Below are 13,681 nucleotides of genomic sequence, written 5' to 3' on the forward strand. Positions count from 1 at the left end.
TGCGTTTGCGTCCAGGTGACAGAGATAGCGGTACCCAGCGTGAGCACATTTTCCGCTGCTGCGAACGATCTCGGACGATGGAAATGCCACTGCTTCTTGAGATGCACATCTGCTGAGCGATAGTCACTTTGCGGTTGCTGCGAATGAGTTCGACTGCCTGGATATTGTCTTCTGTGCGATCTGGGTCAAATTGTCGGCACCATTTCGCTACGATTGGACGCGACATTCCATACATCGCCAGAATTTCGCGGTGAATCTGTGTGCAGTTCAGACTTTCGCCCACAAGAATCGTACTGTCCCGCGTACTTAAACTTTCGAGTCCCTCCTTATAAGTGAGAGTCCCTTCTTATACGTGAAAACAGTCTAGAATTTGTGGTTACATGAACATAACTTTATCATGTATGTTTATGGGATTTAACTGTTGTCATTTTTTTCCGAATTTCTGGATTTTCCATAATTTGGACTACTTCCTATCCCAACTAGTCCTAATAAATGAGTTTCCACTGTATTGGGGTTGTGATGCAGAACTGGTAAAATGCGAGATAACATAAAGGCGCTGCCAGCAGACGCTGCATATCTCCTAATAAAATACGTTAAACAAGTATCTTTTTTTTAATAGACCGGCGATGATGCCTGATACGAATGGGTGGTACATGTTTCACTAAAAGCAAAATAAACATTTTGTTCTTCTTATGTAAGTGATAAATGTAACTGAAATGGCAGCTGAGGAAGAATGGCTGGAAATATTACCAGCACTATCCAGTATATCTCGATCTATGCCAGCAAACGTCACTAGTGTTGTAAACATAATGATTTTTTCACGACGACATGAGATTGTTTTGGCAGCAGCATAGATATATAAATTATGCGCGAACTTTGTACGTAATGGTTCCTTGCAACATGAATATTCTGCACCTGTTGCTCGCTTTGGTGACTACTGTATTTTTAGTACAAGTAAAACTTTTTATATTTGTTGATGACTAGTCGCATGTGAAACGGATTATGAGAATATGTTAACTGCCGTTTGATTACATATGACAATTTCATTGCATTTCAGTTTCTAGAACTGCACCAAAAACTGACATAATGTTGAATTGAAGTGAAAAGCTGTTCCCTGTAGGCAGAGTTAGGTTTATTTACAACATTAATGTAATAAACATGTAAATTCTCGATAAATCTAAAAAGAACATCCATACTTTACTTTGGAATAAACATTTTCATTTTTCATTTCAGGTGAGTTCTGAGTCAGTGCGGAAAAAACACACTTGAAGTATGTGTAAGCCGCCCCTGATGTGGAGAGATGCTAACAACCAAACTTGAATGCATCGGTACTTAATGCAAGTAAGTGTGTGCTGAAAAAATTAGACAGGTATTAAATAGGGCAACTACTTTTGTATCAGGTAGGGAATGAATCAAAGCTATATATAGTAAACAAATAAAACAATTTTATTTACATTTTTTGTGAAATAAAAGTTAAATAAGACTTAAATAATTATCGTCCAATGTACTTACTGACATCTTTTTCCAAAATATTCGGAAAAGTAATGTACTCAATAATATGTACACGTTTGTCTAGTTACTCTGTTATTCAATGGGCCTCAGCTCCATATTTATGAATTTTCGCTTTCCTAGATTTTCACAATTAATCGTATCATAAAATGTGCCAATAAATGTCTCCCTGACTCAGTCTGTGTGACATGTGAGTATTATAGTTCAATATTTCATACCAGCGAGCGGTCTAGGGCGCTGCTGTCATAGACTGCGCGGCTGGTCCCGGCGGATGTTCGAATCCTTCCTCGGGCATGGGTGTGTGTGTTCGTCCTTAGGGTAATTTAGGTTAAGTAGTGTGTAAGCTTAGGGACTGATGACTTTAGCAGTTAAGTCCCATAAGGTGTCACACACATTTTTTTCATACCAATATGGTATTTTATTATCGAAACCGGTAGTAATAATAAATGAATACGATACAGCTGTGTGTCATGCATTTTTCAGAAAATACTCAAGAGTAGTCACATGTAAGTAGAAAAAAATTTACTTAGCATATCACAGTTTGGTTTCCAGAAGGATTGCTTGACGGAGAATGTTATTTATACATTCAATCGCCAAATATTGTAAGTTAAATAATAAAATATCGCCAATTATTTTTGTTATTTCCAAGGCGTCTGTCGTGTAGAGCATGTTAAACTCTTAGAAAAACTCAAGTTTTATTGAATGGATGGCTTTACACACATTTAGTTTGAATCGTACGTAACACACCGTGTACAAAAATTTGTGCTGAATAATTAAAAAAGCGAAATTGCAAATATCTGCAGAAACACCGGAGGAAATGGACTGAAGACTCTTTGGAAAAACACTCTGTGTATGTGAACGAACTTCCACTTAAATTTCAACAAGCAGAATTCGTACATCTTGCAGACGATAGTAGTGTTATAATAAATCTCATTTGGGAGAAAGCAACAGAAGGGATTGTTAATGATGTTTTCCAAGAATTATTGAGTGATTCTCAGAAAATGGACGCTCCCTAGAATTTTGGGAAAATGCACTATATTCAGTCCTGTACAACAAATACTCAAGCCGGCCGAAGTGGCCGTGCGGTTAAAGGCGCTGCAGTCTGGAACCGCAAGACCGCTACGGTCGCAGGTTCGAATCCTGCTTCGGGCATGGATGTTTGTGATGTCCTTAGGTTAGTTAGGTTTAACTAGTTCTAAGTTCTAGGGGACTAATGACCTCAGCAGTTGAGTCCCATAGTGCTCAGAGCCATTTGAACCATTTGAACAAATACTCATACCAACATTTGATGTAGCACATGAACAGGAGTCAATAAATAAGAGAGAATGCTCCAAAGCTTTGGGTGTACGTACTGATGAAAACTTTATCTCGAAGAAGCATATTACTGAGATTCTCAAACAATGTTCAGCTACTTTTGCTCTTCGTGTAAGTATTTGCTAGTCTTGGAAACAAACGAATCAACCTCCTGACATATTTTGCGTATTTCTACTCAATAATGTCTTGCGGAATAATTTTCTTGGGTAACTCATCACTTAGAAAGAAAGTCCTGATTACACAAAGGCGAGCAGTAAGAGTAATACGTGATGTTCCCCGCAGTCGTCATGTAGGTATCTCTTCGAGGAATTTGGCATTTTAACTGCACTATCACAATACATTCGCTAATGGAAATTAGTCATCAATAATCCATCACAATTTGAGAAGAGTATTGATATCTATACCTATACCACTAGATGAAAAAACTCACCTTTATTACCCAGTATGAAAGCTTTCAGTGGCTTAGAAGGATTTCAGTATGCAACAAAAAAATGTTTGATCATTTGCCGAATAACTTAAATGTCGGACTGCTTGTCGGCAAGCTTTAAATCATAACTTAAAATCAGTCAGTTCTTCTGGGCAACTTTTTCTATTGCGAGGACGAATTTCTTTTTAAAAACTGGTATCGTGTAGAAAAAATGGTTTTTGAGTGTGGTTGCATGAGTGTGAACCGGGAGTAATGTGTTTATTAATATTGGGATTGGTTATATGTGCGTTCTGTGTGGATTTTCACAAACCACGCATTTGTGTGCAGGAAGTCGATACCTTCACGTGTAGAGAGAGGGTAGCAGATGCCTCATGCAAAGTTTGGTGGCTGATTCTAAATACAACTAAATGTAACGTAATGGCGGTAAATAGGCGAAATTATCTGCTATCATTTGATTACATGATCGGCGATCACTTACTGGAATGAGGCACAACTTATATCGGTTTTTTTGTCTGAAATCATTTCAGATGGGGACGACCACATAACTCCAGCCGTGGGGAAGGCAGATGAAAACTCGGATTCATTGGAAAAATCCTACTGAAACGAAATTAAAGCACTGGAGAGGTCGTTTACAAAAGCCTTGTTCGTCGCATTTTTTACTACTGCAACACAGCCTCGTACCTTTACCAGCTTAGATTAACGCAGAAGACTGAATCTATTCAAAGAAGAGCTGGTCGATTCGTCACGGGTTTGTTTAGTCAGAGTGAGACAAATGCTCAACATAGTGCAGCCTGCGACGTTAAAAGAGAGACGATGTGCACTGCGGAGAGCTTTATTCGGAAATTCCAAAAGACCACGTTACGTAATATTCGAAACATCCGTACCTCCTTCAGTATAAGTCTCATATTATAACCACGACACTAAAGTTGGACAAACTGGGATCCATACGCAGGGCTTGTAACAGTACCGGTTCTATTCGATCCCTGTTTGTTGTATGCCACATTAACCCTCCTAGTACCCAGCAATATTACACGCTGCTTCCATCGTTTCCTAATAGACTGTCTGTCGATGACACTGATATATTTATGTTTTTATGACCGTTGCATGGGACAATAAGGCAATCTATATTACACTGACTGACAAGAAAAGTGAAGCACACGAAAGACATGGTCGGATGTCGATGTAACTTCGTGTACGTACTCACCATTGACTCGTATGTAGATGATGACAGATGCAATTCTCTGTGACAAGTAGTGATCACAATAGTGCATTAATGTTGTTCGTACTGTATGGTGTTATCAAGCCATCACTGTCAATGACATGGAGATGCCATGTACTCGTGAGACACAGCATTATCAGCACCTGACAGTTTGAAAGGTTCCTGATAGTGGATCTCCATTTGGCTGGCTGGTAGAATCGTTGAATATAGAGGTTTGCAAGGCATTCGGATGTGACTGACTCGATTTTGGACTGCATAGGAACGTCCGGCAGACGCCCATAATTGCGAAAGTGTTGTCGCTGCATGAACTGACCTCTTGATTATATCCCATAAATATTCGATGGGATTCACGTGGGGCGATCTGGGCGGCCAAATCATTCGCCCCCAATTGTTCAGACTGTTCTTCAAACCAATTGCGAACAACTAAGACCCCGTGACAAAGCGCATTGTCATCCATAAAAATTCCATCTTTGTTTGGGAACAAATAGCTAAACTAACCATTTCCACTCAATGATTTGTTCAAGTGGACCAGAGAACCCAGTTCATTCAAGGTAAACGCAGCCCACACCATTATGGAGCCTCCAGCAGTTTGCACAGCGCCTTGTTGATAACTTGGTTCCATGGCTTCGTGGGGTCTGCACCACACTCCAACCCTGCCATCAATTCTTACCAACTGAAATCGGGACTTATCTGACCAGGTCACGGTTTTTCTATAGTCTAGGGTCCAACCGACATGATCGCGAGCCTAGGAGAGGCGAGGCAGCAAAGCCAGGCGCATCGGTCGTCTGTTGCAATAGCTTATTAACGCCGATTTTCGCCGCACTGTTCTAACGGATACGTTCGTCGTACGCCCCACATTGATTTCGGCGGTTATTTAACACAGCGTTGCTTGTCTGTTACCACTGACAACGCTACGTAAACACTGCTGCTCTTGGTCGTTAAGTGAAAGCCATCGGCCACTGCGTTCCCCAAGTTAATGTCTCAAATTTGCTATCCTCAGCATTCTCTTGACACTGTGGATCTCGGAATATTGAATTCTCTAACGATTTCCGAAGTGCATTGTTCGTGCGTCTAGTTGCAACTACCATTCCACGTTCAAAGTCTGTTAATTCCCGTCGTGCCACTATAATTACGTCGGAAACCTTTACATGAATCACCTGCCATTTTATACATTGTGTACGCTATACTACGGCAATCTGTATGTGGGCATATCGCTATCCCATAACTTTTGTCACCTAAGTGTACATTCCGTGTGGACATCTGTTACCCACAACCATTTTTGCTCATCGTTACACGATTAGCGGCAGCCCGTCCTGTGCGCGACTTCTAAATTATTCGCTTGCCACCGCTGAAGCGACAAAATTTCTCCCCGCATATCATTGGAAAATGGACGAAGAAGGCGGGAGCTAGTGAGTGAGTGAGTGTGTGTGTGTGTGTGTGTGTGTGTGAGGGCGCGGGAAGGTCGGTGGCGAAGAAGGTACATTATATATTGTACTATCACACCGGAAGGTGGCTCGTAAGGTACAGATGAGTTATCAAACTAACTTCCTGTTCCCGTTTCCAGCGTAATCGAAGCGTTGTAAACGTCTTTCTCAGATCAAAATGTGTTACATTTTCATTTCGAATTTCAGTACATCTCAGATTTATATATGCTAGCGTGTGGTTTGCGGGTTTAGGCACCAGACTTCCAGAAACTGATGTGCACGATTTCGTTATACGTACCGAACGTATTCTGCCTCCGCGCTTGTCGTAATGCATGTGTAATTTTTGACGACGCCCTAAAAAATTATGCACCCAGTTTGACACCTTGTTTACGATCGCTCCACACCAGACAGATTTACTGTAGAGTTCGTTACGACTGGCTGTGTGAGTAAATATTCATGAAAGACAGGTTCTGCGAGGTCCGGTGACCAGCAACGTTTTTCCATTACGTAACACAGTCACATTTTCTTCGGCGCAACGTTCTACCCACCTGTTTTCCGCAAACGATAGGATCCACCATATTTCATTCATTGCTGTTGATCATATAGACGATTTTCTCCCTGACAATGCCTTCCTAATTGTTGTCTCCTATACTTGGAGACATTAAGTGTTCACATTTGGTCCCGGTCCGGCATGCAGTCGTGTGTGGTTCGGTGGTTCAGCGGTAAATGTGTACCACTACGAATCTATAGGTCTCCGGTTCGATCGCTGATCAGCCCTAGGACTGACTTTCAATCCTTCACCTTTGAAATGGTGGTTAATGTGAAAAATGCCGAGCTGGACGGTGACTCGGAGTCAACGTTGAACTGTCGTTATCGTCGTCGTCATCATCATCAGTTTCTGCTGTGTCTGCAGATCATGTGCATTTTCATTTCCTGCGATCGAGTGCTTCCTTCTTCATGCTGCTGGATGTGTTGCCGTCCAGCACTTCATCCAGAATCAGAGATCTCTTCCTTTCTCACGTCCTCTTGCCGTCTACATGTCTCTTTGACTGTTTTCGTAAGTTCCTTCTTCTTTCTTAATAAATGTCCAATCCAGTTTTTTGCTTTTTATGATATTCAGAAATTGTTTTGCTTTCCCACGCTTCACAATACCTCATCATTTTTCACTTTATCCATCCAAATTATTATTTACATACACCATTTCAGCATCTCAAAAGACCCCAGTCTCAGTTTACATCTTTGAGCACCTTCCAGGACACTCCATTCAAAATATTTTGTTTATCTTTTCCTCAAATATTTGTTCATATTGCCGCAGAAAACTCACCTTTTCTCATAAAATGCCTCTTTCACCGTTGCTGTCCTCTTTATAATTCCTGTGCTGGTCTTCCAGTCTGTTTCTGTCCTGCTTCTGATGTATTTAAAGCTTTGCACATGTTCTAATATTTCCCCACTCAGCAATATCTTTTCCCCTTGACTTTTCTCCTAGTGCCATTACATTTTTGTATTAATTGTAATTCCATAACTCTTTCCTCTAGCTTCAGTGGTATTCACTATATCCTGTACTTCTTTTTCATCTGTTGCCCATTTCTTCTCCAAACCTCAAAAACCACGTTCTCCTCCTCCAATTTTTACACCTTTATCATCTAATGGGCAGTGAGCAGTCATTTTCTAAGAACAAATTGAAAAGAGGACGATACAGCCAGCACCCTTATCGTGCTCCTTTTGCTGGTTTTATCCATCTGGTTCTTTCCCCTCTCACTTTAACTGGCGCTTTTTGATTTACACATAATGATTTTATAAGTCACCTGGCTTTCCAGTCCACTCTCTTGTCCCTCATTACAGTTTCAAGCTAATCCCAACCCACATTGTCACATGCCTTTTCCAGGCCCATAAAACACACACATACAGGGTGGGCCAATAAAAGTGGCCCGGAGAACAGAGTTCAGGGTACAGAGAAACACAGCCAAGGAAAGGAAATACAGTACTAACCTGACTGTAACAGACGTTGAAAGTGACTACCATTCATCTCTTGGCACTTTTGACCCTGATCAGCAAGTTGCTGAAGGCGGATCGAAGCTGGACCGCTGGAATTGCTGGAGTCTCATCCGAAATGTTCTGCTGCAGTTCTTGAAGACTATGAGGGTTGTTACGATACACCTTAGACTTGGGGCTCCCTATACAAACTAATCGCCCGCTGACAGATCAGATGAACTGGGTGGCCAGCTAGGGCCGCGACCAGGCTGACCACTGCTAACGGCGTGACGATTGTGTTAATGTGCTCCAAGTTTCGGCCGGTTGTATGGGCAGTTGCTCCATCCTGTTGGAAGCAACTGTAGGCCTTTTCCTCCTCCGTTAGTGCTGCCACAAATGATTTCAAAATGTTGGTAACGTAACGCTCAGAAGTCCAGGCCACTTTTATTTGTCCCACCCTGTAGCTCTCTTCCCTTTCCAATAGACCTCTTTCCAAAAATTCGCTTAAGTCCTGTTGCATCTCTTGTGCCTGCATTCCTTCTAAAACCAAACTGCTCCTCAGCCAAATTCTCCTGCAGCACTAGCCTTCTTTTAATTGATGATCCTTGAACTGAAATGTAGTTCTCCCTGTAACTGCCTAGGTAAGTCAGTTCAAAGACTGATGGAAGACAACGGCATACCACCTCAAGTAGAACCATGTCTAGCAAAGCACTATGATGCTCAAACCAATCTGTGAGTCGATAACAGCTTTATCTTATTCAGAGTGTCCTAAATCTTTGTCGTAATTACGCTAATGGTAGAGAGACCTAAGAGGTAATGAAATATGGTTAGAAATTGAAATTTAGTTTGTTATTGATAAAAACAGCCTACACATTTTTATAGCAACAATGTAAATTCAGAATAATTGTCCAAAATGATGAACGCCGTTCTCGGTGAATGCACTATGACATAATCCATGGACAGAACTGGACTACGGGTTCAAAAATCATTTGGTCCCATTGCTTTCACAATTTGTTAATCGTATGGATGTTACGTGGTGCTCCACTAGTACTCTTCACATTATATTCTTCGAAGTGTGTTGACTGGTGGTTATTGATGGAACTTCTCCCACACGATCCGTCACTGCCATTTCTAATTTGCAAACTGTTCTATCTAGAGATACGTGACCATCTCATTGTGGCTTGAACTATCCTGTTTCTCGTGCATTTCATATTTCATGCAAGGAAATACATAGCGTGTTCCTTAGATGTGGAACGACCCTTGTAAAGTAAAAATAAAAAAAAGGGTGAACAAACAGAAATTTAAAGTCAGTGCGAGAAGGGAGTGGGGGGAAAACCGATGAGGCTATGTAGCCAACATGACGGCCATATTGGAGGCCACGATCTTCGAAACAGCTAGTGATTTCTTCCAAATTGAAAGCTTATCATGTGACGTATCAGACTGACAGAGAATTACGAGAAACAACAAGGGCGTCCTTCATCTCTACATAGCTTTATTCATTCTTCAGTAATGTCACATTTCGTACTGAACAAGGCAAATGCTGGTGATCTCACAAAACGTCTACTGGATGTGATAAACATGTTGTACAGAACATCGTAGAGTGGCTGTTATCCGTTTCATCCATTCCTCATGCACTTTAACGAACACGTGGTATTGGAATAGGAGCACAACTATCCACAGTCCGTTTCCTGAATCGCGGAAGGTTGCTGTTCTTCACCGCATGCCCAATTGCCTTCACATGTCCCCACACACAGATAATCTACCTGACCTACAGCCGGGGAACATGGCTGCCATTTCACCATACATACACGACGTATCCATCTCCGAGGAAGCTGGATATCTATGTATACCCGGACAACTAGCCCATGAAGTGCGGCTCCACAACGTTAAAAGAGAGTTGGAAATTTCTCGCATTCAGATAGCACCGACGACCTCACAGCTTCGTCTAATAACTGCAGATAACGGGGTACTCTTAGTATGAAGAAGGGCCCAATAATACGAGAAAACCCACGTTCCACACCAAACCATCGCTTTCGATCCACCAAATTTCATAGATAGTTCTTTCTAGTGAGAATTGACATCTGACCAGTATCTACAATTCTGTTAGTTTACCCCTCCGTTCACACAGAAATTACCTTCACCTGTAAAAAGCACATCATAGGCGAAACGATGTTATGTACAAAATGCGACTCAACTCGGGAATGGATAAATGTACTCTCAAATGGAAGACATTATTGTTTTTCTCGTGTAATTCTCTATGCCTGTAATATGTCTCTGACCCGCCGCCCCCCCCTCCCCCCTTTCCATTAGAAAAGTACTATTTGTATCCCAGATGACGGCTTCCAAAATGTCCGCCATGCTGCTAACATAGCCTCACTTGACTTTAAATTTCGGTTTGTCCACCATTTTTTGTTTTAGAAGAGTGGCACCACACCTACGGACCACCCTGTATTTGTTACTATTAAGATGATACCTGCCCTGATACTCCTCTCTGTACATTCGTTCGAATTTTTGGCTACTACATCCTACTTTATGATGCATTAAATCCATGTCTGCAAGTCGCTGTAACGAGTTAGGCTCTATCTTGGACAGCTAGTGATGAACATTAAACAATGGTAGCTCCAACATAGTAATTAGTATGTCGCTTCTTAAAGTAGCGCCACTAGCGTCTATGTAACAGGTAGTTGTTTGTTATGAAACTGGCCGAGCGGTTCTAGGCGCTTCAGTTCGCAACCGCGCTGCTGCTACAGTCGCAGGTTCGAATCCTGCCTCGGCCATGGGTGTGTATGATGTCCGAGTTAGTTCGGTTTAAGTAATTCTAAGTCTAGGGGACTGATGACCACAGATCCTAAGTCCCATAGTGCTTAGAGCCTTTCTTTTTTTTTTTTTTAACAGTGTAGAAACACGTGTCTGTTGGACAGTGTTCATTCAAGACGTCGGACCGCCTGAAATATTACTTTTCTGCCACTAGTTTTTTCTGCAAAGATGCCCAGTTTAGAATGCTGTCCGTCCGCTGTAAATGTGACCCCAAAGGTCTGTAACACTCTGCATTTCCCCGGATTCCGGGAAACTCGCGATTTCTCTGCTCGAATGTCGGAGTTACTCCATACGGGATACTGGATAGTGACATTCCAAGCAGCCCGCATACTTTCTACACAGCACTCTGCTCACACAGCGACACGTAACTGATTCCACGTAGCTCCACCAACTAAAACAGGAAGCAAGAGTCATTATCTTAGGAAACGTCTCAGCCTAGGAGGATGGACCACTGGACACTGTTATAGAATGATAGGGTACAACTGTAAATTCAGAACTCTATGATCAAAATTGTGAAGTCACTAACTTGACCTTTACTTTGCCTTAACAAAGTAAATCTTTAATTCTCATGGTCGAGGGAAGACGGTAGTGCATGATGAACTACTCATTATGCTGTTGGAAAATCCTATAATAGAGTGCGTTAAAACTGTAAGGCAACCTCGTGGGTAAATGAGAAAGCTAAGAGGGTTGGTGACTTTGGCTTCCTTTATGCTATTCACATAATTGTAGACGACGTTGTGTGATCTTAAACACATGTTTTAACGTTTGTTGATGGAATTTAGTAACACATTGTTGACTTTACTTGTACTGTTCGGGAATGGCGTCTTTTTTAGGGTTCCGTACCTCAGTTAGTAAAAACGGAACCTTTATTGCATCGCTTCGTTGTTAGTCTGTCTGGCTGTTAAGACCCATTTTTCTCAGGAACGGGTCGAAGTATCACGTTGAAATTTATATCGCATACTAAAGTCTATGGGCCCTTGGCGGTGTGTAAAATTCAAGGTTCTCAGTCATTGCAGTCAAGAGATGCGTCAATTTGTCACATATTTCGATACTCGCAAACTTACTATGCAAAACCTATAGATGAACTAATTATAGACACACACACACACACACACACACACACACACACACACACACACACACGTGCGAGGCGTGATGGTTAATTGGTAAAGTGCTTACTAGGAAATTGAGAGGGCGCACGATCGAATTACGGTCGGTCCACTTTCAATCTTCATTTTAACGTAGCCTTCATCCCTGAACGATGTGAAGAGTGGCCAGAAACAACACATAGTTCGAATTCCATGTTAAACTGTAAGTCAGTTTTCCTCTTTTGGCTAACTGATACCATGTGTACTGTAGCTGGTCTTCAGGTATAGTGTTTATAAACAGTTGCACCATCGGTATGTTGCAATTACTGTTTCCTGTGCCATGAAATAATGTGATGAACTCACCAGTGTGACACTGCAGACCTGCATATTCTGGGTAAAGGGGGCTCGTGCAGCTGACGAGGGACTACCGTAGTCCAAATATGCGAATTCTGTACGTTTATACACCCATCAAGGTGGAACCATGCCTCATCAGACCTGAATCAATCAAGGAGGACTTCACCATCTGACGTTGCAGATGACGTCGACTGTTGGCAGAAAACTGCACGTTTTCCATTGTCCTCAGCTAACAACTTTTTAAATGGCATTCTGTACTGATTCTTCTTTAATAACTTGTACTGGGTACTGCCAAAGGTGAAACAGACGGTGTAGAGGTCACACAGACTTCATGAGACTCAGTGGTTAAGCACCTTTTCTGCTTGGTAGTGGATTTGCTTGGCGCATCCTTACCATACTTTCCTGACAAGGTATTCTGAGTCTCGACATAAACGGCGCATCTAATATACTGGTTGGTAATTAGTAATCACCACTGTAGTGAGTAGCAAGTTTCTTCGGCAATTTAACTCCGATCATACCTGCAAGAAAAAAGAAACGTGTTTTGATAAGGTTACATCACCATCTGAACACCCTGTACTACCTATTTTAGGCCCTGATGCCTCTTCTGCTTGTTTGGTATCTCTGTTGGTTAGGGTTCAGTGAGCTGTTGACGTCGAGCTCAGGAGACTGAGCTCAAACTCTGATCAGATGAAGCTGTGAAAGAAAATAGCCCGTGTTCATATCAAACTAGTCATTGAGGCTTCCGCCTTACTCGATTGAGGGAAAGTACGGGAAACGTAAATCTAGGTGGTCGGATGGTGATTTGAACCCCTTTCCTACGGCATGAGAGTCCAGAGTCTTTGAATTGCGCGTCCTAGCTCATTCGATTGACCTAGACCTTGCTTCTAGTGCTCAGTGTTCACCATTGGGAATTGGAGCTGACAGAACAGCGTTCTGTCCTCAGTGGATGACCTCTATAATGGTCAAAAGTTATGGGAAGGCCCAGCTTGTCATGTGGGTTATCGCAAGCTATAGCCCATGCAGTGCATTTTTCTCCGCACAGTCGTGATAGAAATAGCTTCCTGACATTCATATCGGCGACGATCTGACTCTCAGTAGATTGTCGTAAGTAGCTCTGTTGGATGTCGTACGTATTCGTTACTGAGTAACGCAATGGCATGAGACTTGAAGTACCGTTCAGTAACTCGCATGTTTTCTTCCCCTCATGTAATTCGTGCCCGACTTAGGGCAAGTCGTTAGTGTTCGTATTCCTCCAGTTCTTTACCTTCACAAGGACACCGTACGATCTTCCTCTCGCCGATTTGATTCATATTGACAGGGTGTGTAGTGCAGGAATAAGACTTTAACATATGAAAACAGAAAGACGCTACTCCTAACCGTTTCCGAGGAAATAGAGTTTGAACATTTTACGCCTGCTTATACGAGGTGTAACAGAACGACGTTTTAAAAATTTCCGGGATTGTAGAAGATGAAATTTTCAACGTTTTGATAGTAGGGATCTATAGCTGGAAATGTGAAATAAAGTTTGTACAGCACTATGCGATTTCTACGTATTTAG

General features: G+C 42.0%; 1 protein-coding gene across 2 annotated transcripts in view; it reads left to right on the forward strand.

The window, feature by feature from the left end:
• The window catches only part of LOC124723212 (amidophosphoribosyltransferase-like), a 263,978-nt gene that overhangs the window by 80,597 nt on the left and 169,700 nt on the right, over window positions 1–13,681 (forward strand). The window contains exon 1 of one of the 2 annotated variants that reach the window (XM_047248401.1): window positions 1,234–1,341. The exons of the other annotated variant lie outside the window; for it this stretch is intronic. The gene's annotated coding sequence lies outside the window, so the exon portion shown is untranslated. Of the gene's footprint in view, window positions 1–1,233; window positions 1,342–13,681 lie in introns of those variants that run through there. 2 annotated transcript variants of the gene reach the window in all.

The sequence above is a fragment of the Schistocerca piceifrons genome, chromosome X (assembly GCF_021461385.2).
Source record: "Schistocerca piceifrons isolate TAMUIC-IGC-003096 chromosome X, iqSchPice1.1, whole genome shotgun sequence".
In the NCBI taxonomy this organism is placed as follows: Eukaryota; Metazoa; Arthropoda; class Insecta; order Orthoptera; family Acrididae; genus Schistocerca; species Schistocerca piceifrons.